The sequence below is a fragment of the Nelumbo nucifera genome, chromosome 1 (genome assembly GCF_055504915.1).
Source record: "Nelumbo nucifera cultivar China Antique chromosome 1, China Antique-T2T, whole genome shotgun sequence".
Taxonomy (NCBI): domain Eukaryota; kingdom Viridiplantae; phylum Streptophyta; class Magnoliopsida; order Proteales; family Nelumbonaceae; genus Nelumbo; species Nelumbo nucifera.
Window position 1 is genome coordinate 69,225,445 of NC_142649.1, and position 9,905 is coordinate 69,235,349.

Sequence of the window (9,905 nt, forward strand, 5' to 3'; positions counted from 1 at the left end):
TCGATATGAACATTGGTTTGATTTTCTGTCAAATTCTGTTTGGAACCAAGGCATTTATTTTCTATTCATTCCAACACTCTCTTTCATGGTCTATCATATCCGAGACAAGGCTACTATCGTTATCATGATTATTTCCATTTAAAATTTCAGCTAGTGGTTTTTCCCCACCCAAATATCATGCAAGAACTTTATGGACTTACAATTACCCACTTACCATTTGGCTGCTTTGAAAATAAGATCCCTTGCATGGAGCATTCCCCTCCATGTCCGTGACACATCTTTTTTGGAATTTGCAGTTCAAAAATTATCTCTATTTAGGTATATTTATCTTCCACCAATCTAACCTGGGGGGGAGGGACTTTATCTTTGAATTTTGTCTATTTTATCAATGATAGAGCCTGGAATTCTGAAGGAGCTCATGAAGAATTGGGGCATCATATTTGTAGAGTTCTTTTTGTAGTTTGCCAATTTTTGTATCATTCTATCTTTTACACTTGAAAATGCATCCTTATTGACCCTTTTACTCTTTTAGTGATTATGGGGGCACCAAGGTAATTTTTTGGGCTAGCATCCACCGGGATTTTGAGAACTTTAGCCATTATTTTTTGTAATCTACCCTAGATATTCTTTGAGGGCATTCTTTTTTTAGATTTTGAGAGGGAGGAAATTTGGTCAATGAGATTTTGGTTTCCATTGATCAAGAATCCCATGTTCATTTTTCAAATTAATGTGGGTAGGGATGACAATTTTCCCCATTTCCCAGATCCCCGTGGGGACCTGCCCCGAATGGGGCGGGGATGGGGATGATTTCCCTCCCATGGGGACAGGGATGGGGAAATTTTCATCACCGTTAGCGGGGACGGGGAGAGCACTCCCCGCCCCGCAAGGACCCCGATCTCCGCCCGTGGATTTCCCACTAATATATATGTATATATGTATGTATATGTTATATATGTACACATATGTCTATATAATAATGTTTTAAAAATATGTTTGAATCTTTTTTAATAGATTGAAAATTTTAATTATTTTATTTTATTTTTTTAAATAAAATAAAAAAAAAACAAAAACAAAATTATTAACATTATAAAAAAATACGGGGGATGGGGATAACCTTGTCCCCATTAGCGGGGATGGGGAGAGGCTCCCCGTCCCTTCCCCGCCCCATTGCCATTCCTAAATGTGGGGACCAGGGAAAGTTTATTTTACCCAGGAAAATGATACCCATCTCCTAGGTGGGCAAAAAACTTTCCACCTAAGTGGAAAGTTGCTAATACTTGAATGGGATACAAATGCCCCTTTTAATAATGGATTTTTATGATTAAAATGGTCATTACCTTATTTACCTAAGAAATAAAAGAACATGGATAAATGCACTTACCCAGATAAATAACTTACCGAAAAGTGAACAAGGCCTTAGAGAACAACACCTTAGAGAACAACATAGAGGGCTTCTTAAAATTTGGGTGATGGCCAGAGGCATTAGCATAATCATTTAGGATTCCTTTGATTTTTGCATAGGTTAGGAATGTGGGTTTTGCAAAAATCATGTCGTCATCTGCAAATTGCAGGGTGGGGATTTTGGATCCCCCTAGAAGCACTAAAGTCATTTGTAATGCATCCATTTCTAATTTCCTAGACAAAGCTTCAACACAAAGTATAAAAATATAAGGGGAGAGGGTGTCACTTTGTCTTATGCCTCTCTCAGGCTTGAACTCATCAGTTGAACTCCCATTAATTAAAACTCTGTAGGAAAGTGATTTGATACATTCCATCACCCGTGCTATATCCACTTCTCATGAGAGCCAAATCTTCTTAACACCTTTTCTATGAATACCCATTCAAGTTTGTCATAAGCTCCATGTCAATTTTACATGCCATTACCAGATGATCCTATATTTTTTCATGGTATGTAACATTTCATGAGTAATAAGGATATTATCATCGATTTGCCTATTGGGAATAAAAAAAAGCACTTTGATAATGAGAAATGATATTATCTAGAATATATTTAATACTATTGAATAGGATTTTGAATATAATTTTATAGATCACATTACATAGACTTATTGGTGGAAAATCATTTACTGTTTATGGATTCTTAGTGTAATAAAAGTTTGATTTAAAATATTACACATTTTACCATTATGGAAGAAGGATTTTACCACATTGCAAACCGAATCTCCAATGATACGCCAGAATTTTTTAAAAAATGAAGCATTCAGCCCATCTGGACCTGACGCTTTAAGGTCCTTAATGGTTTCTAGAGTCTTGTTAATTGAGCATTCTACTCAATTTCAGAAGGAGCAGAAAACAATTGTTTATACCATTAATGAATTCATCAATCCCACTTGTACCATTCGACTGAAATCTTTGTTTAAACTTATTAGAGAACAGGTTAGCAAAGTCTCGTTGACCCATACACCCAAATCATCTTTAACTTTTAAAATTTATTTCTGTATTTTCTGATGCGAGTCATTGTGTGAAAGAACCTGTTATTTCTGTCTCCAGCTTTAATCCATTTTATCATTGATCTCTGTGCCCAATAAGTCTCTTCCCTCTCCAAAATTTTATGAAGTTGTTCCTATAGGGCACATTCAAGATTTATGATCGTATCATTTAAAGGCTGAAAAAGATATTTTTCCTGAACATGTTCTATTCTTGTTAATAATTCTCTCTCTCTCTTGAAGATGTCTCCATAATAAACCCTATTCCATTTTTTAATTTTTTTTCACGAGATTATTTCTCTTTCTAATGAATTGGATCGCTCCAAACATCATTGGTAAAGACTCAATCTATTCTTTCCATAATCCTTTTATTTCTCCATGAAAATCGATTGCCTTTCATTTCCATATGATGAGGGCAAATTTGACCCTCCAATGATATTGTGACACATGGCACCTCAGAACAACTAGGTGACACCTGGAACCACTCAGGTAATAACTTGTCAAGTTGAACAATCCGGAGGGTGGTCAAGGTGCATTGCGGTTACCTCCGAGGATCTCAGACCAGTTAGACACGACCTCCCGGAGATCTCGGGGGCAGTACATGAGCAAGGCCTATATAAAGGCACCAACCCCAATGACAGGCGAGTAAAAAAAAAAGTAAGCAAATAAGCAAGTAAGCAAATTCTAGCTCTCATATTCTGTGATTTTTAGCTTGAAGTCTACTATGAGAGTATTGACTTAAGCATCGGAGCGACCTCGCCGGGTTAGCCACCCCGAGTCCTCTAACATTTGGTTCCTTGCAGGTCCCTAAAGAGCAACGAAGCTCATCAATTCAACCCGGCACCTCACAGGCAGCCCGACACCTCACAAGCAGCTCGGCACCTCACAGGCAGCTCGGCACCTCACAGGCAGCTCGCCACCTGGTCAGCCCGGCACCTCACAGGTAGCTCGACACCTCACAGGCAGCTCGCCACCTGGTCAGCTCGGCACCTCATAGGCAACTCGGCACTATAGTCAGCTTGCCACCTAGCCTGCCCAGCTCGACTCAGCTCGGCAGCCAAAGTTCACTTCGGCCTGAGTCATCGGCCACTTGGAAGCAGACCAAATGATGAGGTACTTAGCTAAAAAATTGATACATCAATAAAAATTGATTCATCAATTGGCGCCGTCTGTGGGAACGCTACAAAAAGTTTTCTCATCCTCTAAAAGGCTAAGTCCTCTTCTTCCAGAAAGCTAAGTCCTCACTTTTTAGAAACTAAAGCTCTCGCTTTATAGTTTCCATTTTTTATAAAAAAGACTATGCAGGAATTTGATAGCTAACAGACTAAGCAGTTCTACCAACTTTATTTCAGCTTGGATAAGGCCTCATCAGTCCTCTTCGTGAGGTCCCCTCTACAAAGATGAGCTCTTCGTGGCTTCCGCGGGAGTTGGCGGCCAATAGACTACATGGACGCCCTTGCTGTTCGAGCCTTCCAAGGCTCCCGTGCGAGCTGGCGACCTAGAGTCAATAGTGTTGCCTCCGTAGGTCGAGCTCCTAGTAGCTTCTTGTAGGAGTGGGTGACTGGCATCACGAGGCTGATGCATCGCAGCCGTAGCTCTAAGGAGCCGACCTGCTGGCCTGGCCCAGGCACGACCTTGTGGCCTGGCCCAGGCACCGACCTGCCGGCCTGGCCCAGGCGCGAACTGGCGAACTGATAAAAGACCTCGGCACTATGATAATTCTCAGTCGCCTCCTCAGCATGGGCATACAAGTCCCAGTCGCCTCTTCAGCATGGGCAAAATCAAAGATCAAGGAGAGTGGACTACAAGTTGCTCCCACATCCTAAGGGCTAAAATACCACATAAGACCTAGTCGCCTCTTCGGCATGGGCAAGATCAAGGAGAGTGGAGTACGAGTCGCTCCTAGAGCCTAAGGGCCAAGATACAGCGAAGACCCCCTCACCCTATAAGACCCAGTCGCCTCTTCGGCATGGGAAAAATCAAGGAGCAGACTGCGAGTCGCTCCTAGAGGCTAAGGAATTGAAATGACGCTTACGAGCTCATCAAATTATTCATTCCGGGCCAAAAGGAGAAATCTACTCCCTCCGCCGAGTTACTTTTGACTCGGGAGTGGGGGGGGGGGCAAATGATGAGGGTGGATTTGGCAATCCAAAGATATTGTGATACATGGCACCTCGGAACAACTAGGTGACACCTGGAACCACTCAGGCAACAACTTGCCAAGTTGATGGTGTTCAACCTGGCGGCCTGGCCCAGGCACCAACCTGGCACATGTGCCGACCTGGCAACTTGCAAGACGTGCTCGTCGACGAATTCAGCATGCATATCCAAACACTCCCATGATCCTTAGAAGTTGGCCCATGTGCCGAACGATCCAGAGGGTGGTCAACGTGCATTCTGGTTACCTCCGAGGATCTCGGACCAGTTAGACACGACCTCCCAGATCTTGGGGGCGGTACATGAGCAAGGCCTATATAAAGGCACCAACCCCAATGACAGGCGAGTAAAAAAAATGTAAGCAAGTAAGCAAGTAAGCAAATTCTAGCTCTCATACTGTGTGATTTTTAGCTCGAAGTCTACTATGAGAGTACTGACTTAAGCATCAGAGTGACCTCGCCGGGTTAGCCACCCCGGGTCCTTTGACATTTGGTTCCTTGCAGGTCCCTAAAGAGCAACGAAGCTCATCAATTTAGCCCGACACCTCACAGGTAGCCCGACACCTCATAGGCAGCTCGACACCTGGTCAGCCCGACACCTCACAGGCAACTCGGCACCTGGTCAGCTCGGCACCTCACAGGCAACTCACCACCTCACAGGCAGCTCACCACCTGGTCAGCTCGGCACCTCACAGGCAGTTCGCCACCTGGTCATCCCGACACCTCACAGGCAGCTCAGCACCTCATAGGCATCTCGACACTATAGTCAGCTCACCACCTAGCCTGCCTAGCTCGACTCAGCTCGGCAGCCAAAGTTTACTTCGGCCTGAGTCATCGGCCACTTGGAAGCAGACCAAATGACGAGGTACTTAGCTAAAAAATCGATTCATCACCATCTCCATCCTATTAGAGTCATTAATAAACTCAATAAAAATTCAGATTTGGCTAAGGTGGCATTTGATAAATTTAAATTATGAAATCTTTAAAGTTAAAAGGATATTAAAAGTGTTTGAAATCTAAAATGAAACATAAATGCTTTTCGAATTTTTAGAGGCTCTAAATAGAGAAGGTTGTTTTTGTTGGATCAAACCTTCAGCATCTGAAATTCCTTAATTTTACTATTTTATCCCTAGAATAGACTATTTGGTAATTTTGAGTTCAATTTGTATTATTTCATAAAATATAATTTATTAAATTCAAAATAATATTGAAAAATATGAATAAATTATGATAAATTATAAAAAAATTTTAAAATAAGAATAAAATTGAAACTACATATAAATTTGTAAATTAAAAATAAATTATTAAAATTTAAAATAACAATGAAAATAGTAATATCCATGAAAAAATGAAAAAATATTTAATAATTAATAATTAATACAAATAAAAATTACAAAAAATAAAAAATAAATTTTAAAACAAGAATAAAATTGGAAATACATATAAATTTATAAATTTAAAATAAATTATTAAGAATTAAAATAATAATAAATTATACGGACGTTGTTGTTGAGAGTTGCAGCGGCGGTGGTGGGAAGACATGGGAGAGAGAGGGGGGGGGAGAGGGTAATCGAATGTTGATGCTGAGAGTTGCAATGGTGGTGGTGGGAAGATAGGGGAGAGAGAGATGGAAATCGAACGCCGTTGCTGAGAGTTGCAACAGCGGTAGGGGAAGACAGGGGAGAGAGAAAGAGGGAGAGGGAGAGTGAGAGGGAGATTGAACACTACTGGTTCACTGTCAATAGAGGAGAAGAAGAGAGAGGGGGAGAGAGAGAAGGGTAGAGGGAGAAGCTTGTGGTGGAGATTGAAGAAGAGAGAAAGAGGGGCATAATAAAAATAGGCATTTTTGTCTTTTAACATAGTCTGAAAAACGTCTGAGTGCATTAAGTCGCTGGCCTGCCTCTTACAAATTCAGATCTGAAAATGCATTTCAGATCCTTTTTTCAAACTCAACCCAAACATAGGTGGTGTCTGAAAAGCAACATTTTCAGGCTTTAGAGGTTTGAAATGGCACATAAGTTTGGGTTCCCTCCCACCTATTTTATTTTCAAGTGGATTTATAGTTATTAGATCCTTCATAATGTACCATGGGCCGTCCATATTGTATATGTTTTGTAGTGTGGGCGTTTATCAGATGAACGCCACTTTAAACGTTTTTTTGCTTTGTTTTTTGGTTGGGCTTTTGTGGGCATTTCAAGAAACAGCCCAAAAAGCTATTTTCCATGTCAGCAAAGAAAAACATTTTTCCATATTTTGCTGTTTGGAAGGGTGTTTCAAGAAATGGCCGTATGGATGATTTGGTGTAGCGACTTTTCTTGATATTTGGGTGTAATTGAGTTGATCCAATGGTCCAAATTACCCCTGCTTGCATAGTTTATGATTCAACGGCTGATTTTGGATGCAAATCACATCCAACGGTCAAAATGATTTATATAATGGTGTAGAAGCATCCGGTAGTCTAAGGAATGTGGGAGAAAAGGTTAATATGAAATACGGAAAGAATAGCAAAGAAAAAAAATTAAAATAAAAACGGAAAGAATAGCAGAATCAATCCTTCCCTTAGATCTTCAAAGAAAAAAAGAATAGCAGATTTAATTCCAAGGGAAGGAATAGATCTGCAAAGAAGAAAAAAAAAACAAACAACGAAAGGTTAATACGAAATACCTTATAGGAATTGATGGATCGATTTTTGGTGATGGCCAATTTTTTCTGTTAAGTATCTCGTCATTTGGTCTACTTCCAAGTGGCCGATGACTTAGGTCGAAGTGGAGAATTTTGACTGCCGAACTGGGTCGAGCTGGGCAGGCTAGGTGGCGAGCTGACTATAGTGTCGAGCTGCCTATGATGTGCCGAGCTGCCTGTGAAGTGTCGGGCTGACCAGGTGGCGTGCTGCCTGCGAGGTGTCGGGCTGACCAGGTGCCGAGCTGCCTGTGAGGTGCCGAGTTGACCAGGTGCCGAGCTGCCTGTGAGGTACCGAGTTGACCAGGTGCCGAGCAGCCTAGCGACGAGCTGGATTGATGAGCTTCGTTGCTCTTTAGGGACCTGCAATGAACCAAATGTCAGAGGACCCAGGGTGGCTAACCCGGCGAGGTCGCTCTGATGCTTAAGTCAGTACTCTCATAGTAGACTAAGAGCTAAAAATCACAAAGTATGAGAGCTAGAATTTGCTTACTTGCTTACTTGCTCACTTGCTATTGGGGTTGGTGCCTTTATATAGGCATTGTTTGGCGTGGGCTTCACGCACCATATCCGAGATTTCCGCGAGGTCGTCTAAGTGGTTCGAGATTCCTGGAGGTAACCGCCATTCACGTTGACCACCCTCCGGATCGTTCGGCACGTGGGCCAACTTCCAAGGATCGTGGGAATCTTAGGATATGCATGCCGAATTTGTCGGTGAGCACGTCTCATAGGTCGCCAGGTCGGCGCCTGGGCCAGGACGCCAAGTCGCGCATGGGCCAGGCCACCAGGTCGCGCCTGGGCTTGGCCCGGTCCCCGGACGGGCTATAGGCCCACGGGCTTAACCTCGGTTCAAAAAGCCCGACCCGCAATAAATTTGAGCCGGGCTCGGGATTTGCCAAAATAGCCCGGCCCGAGCCCAGCCCAGCCCGACCTATAAATAAACCTAGAAAACCTAGTTGAATACCCCTCTTTTTTTCACCTCTTTCCCTTCTTTTTCCAACCAAATTCTTCTTCTCCACATCCTCTTTCCCTTCTTCATATATATTTTTTAATATAAATAAATTTTGAATTTATATATTTTTTTAATGTAAATAAATTCTGATTTATATTGATTATTGAATAGGGAAAATTTCTAATTTTTTTATTAGGTCGGGCTTCAGGCTCGGGCCCAAGTTGTAGGCCCGTTGGTCGGGCCGGGCTCGGGCTCGGGCCTAACATATTTCTGTTAATGAATAGTAAAAGCCCGGCCCGGCCCGGCCCATGAACAGGTCTAGCGCCAGGGCAAGGCCGCCAGGTCGCGCCTGTGCCAGGTCACGCCTGTGCCAGGCCGCGCCTGTGTCGGGCCGGGCCTATGCCAGGCCGCGCTAAGGCATGTTGTTGCCAAAGTGGTTCTGGGTGTCACCTAGTTGTTCTGAGGTGCCATGTGCCACAATATCATTGGAGGGCCAAATCTACCCTCATCATTTGCCCCCCCACTCTCGAGTTGAAAGTAACTCGGCGAAGGGAGTAGATTTCTCCTTTTGGCCTGGAATGAATAATTCGATGAGCTCGTAAGCGTCGATTCAATTCCTTAGGCTCTAGGAGTGACTTGCAGTCTGCTCCTTGATTTTGCCCATGCCGAAGAGGCGACTGGGTCTTATATGGTGAGGAGGTCTTTACTAGTTTGGTATTTTGGCCCTTAGGCTCTGGGAGCGACTCGTAATCCGCTCCTTGATTTTTCCCATGCCGAAGAGGCGACTGGGTCTTATGTGGTATTTTAGCCCCTAGGCTCTGGGAGCGACTCGTAGTCCACTCTCCTTGATCTTTGATTTTGCCTATGCCGAAGAGGTGACTCGGTCTTATGTGGTATTTTAGCCCTTAGGCTCTGGGAGCGACTCGTAGTCCACTCTCTTTGATCTTTGATTTTTCCCATGTCGAAGAGTCGACTGGGTCTTATGTGGTGCTAAAGTCTTTTATCAGTTTGCCAGTTCACGCCTCGGTCAGGCCGCCAGGTCAGCGCCCGTGCCAGGCCGCCAAGTCAAGTCTGTGCCAGGCCGCCAGGTCGACGCATGTGCCAGGCTGCCAGGCCACGTCTGGGCTGCCAGGTCGGCACCTTAGAGCTACGACTGCACTGCATCAGCCTCGTTAGTGACGTCGGTTACCCACTCCTACAAGAAACTACTAGGAGCTCGACTTACGGGGGCATCACTTCTAACTTTAGGTTACCAGCTCGCACAGGAGCCTTGGAAGGCTCAACTGACAGAGGCGTCCATGCAATCTGTTGGTCGCCTACTCCCGTGGAATCCACGAAGAGCTCATTTTTGTAGAGGGTACCTCACGAAGAGGACTGATGAGGCTTTATCTAAGTTGAAATAAAGTTGGTAGAGTTGCTTAGTCTGTTAGCTATCAACTTCCTGCATAGTCTTTGAGTTCATAAAAAATGGAAACTATAAAAAGAGAGCTTTAGTTTCTAAAAAGTGAGGACTTAGCTTTCTGGAAGAAGAGAACTTAGCCTTTTAGAGGATGAGAACTTAGCTTTTTGTAGCGTTTCCCACAAACGGCACCAATTGATGGATCGATTTTTGGTGATGACCAATTTTTTGTGCTAAGTACCTCGTGATTTGGTCTGCTTCCAAGTGGCCGA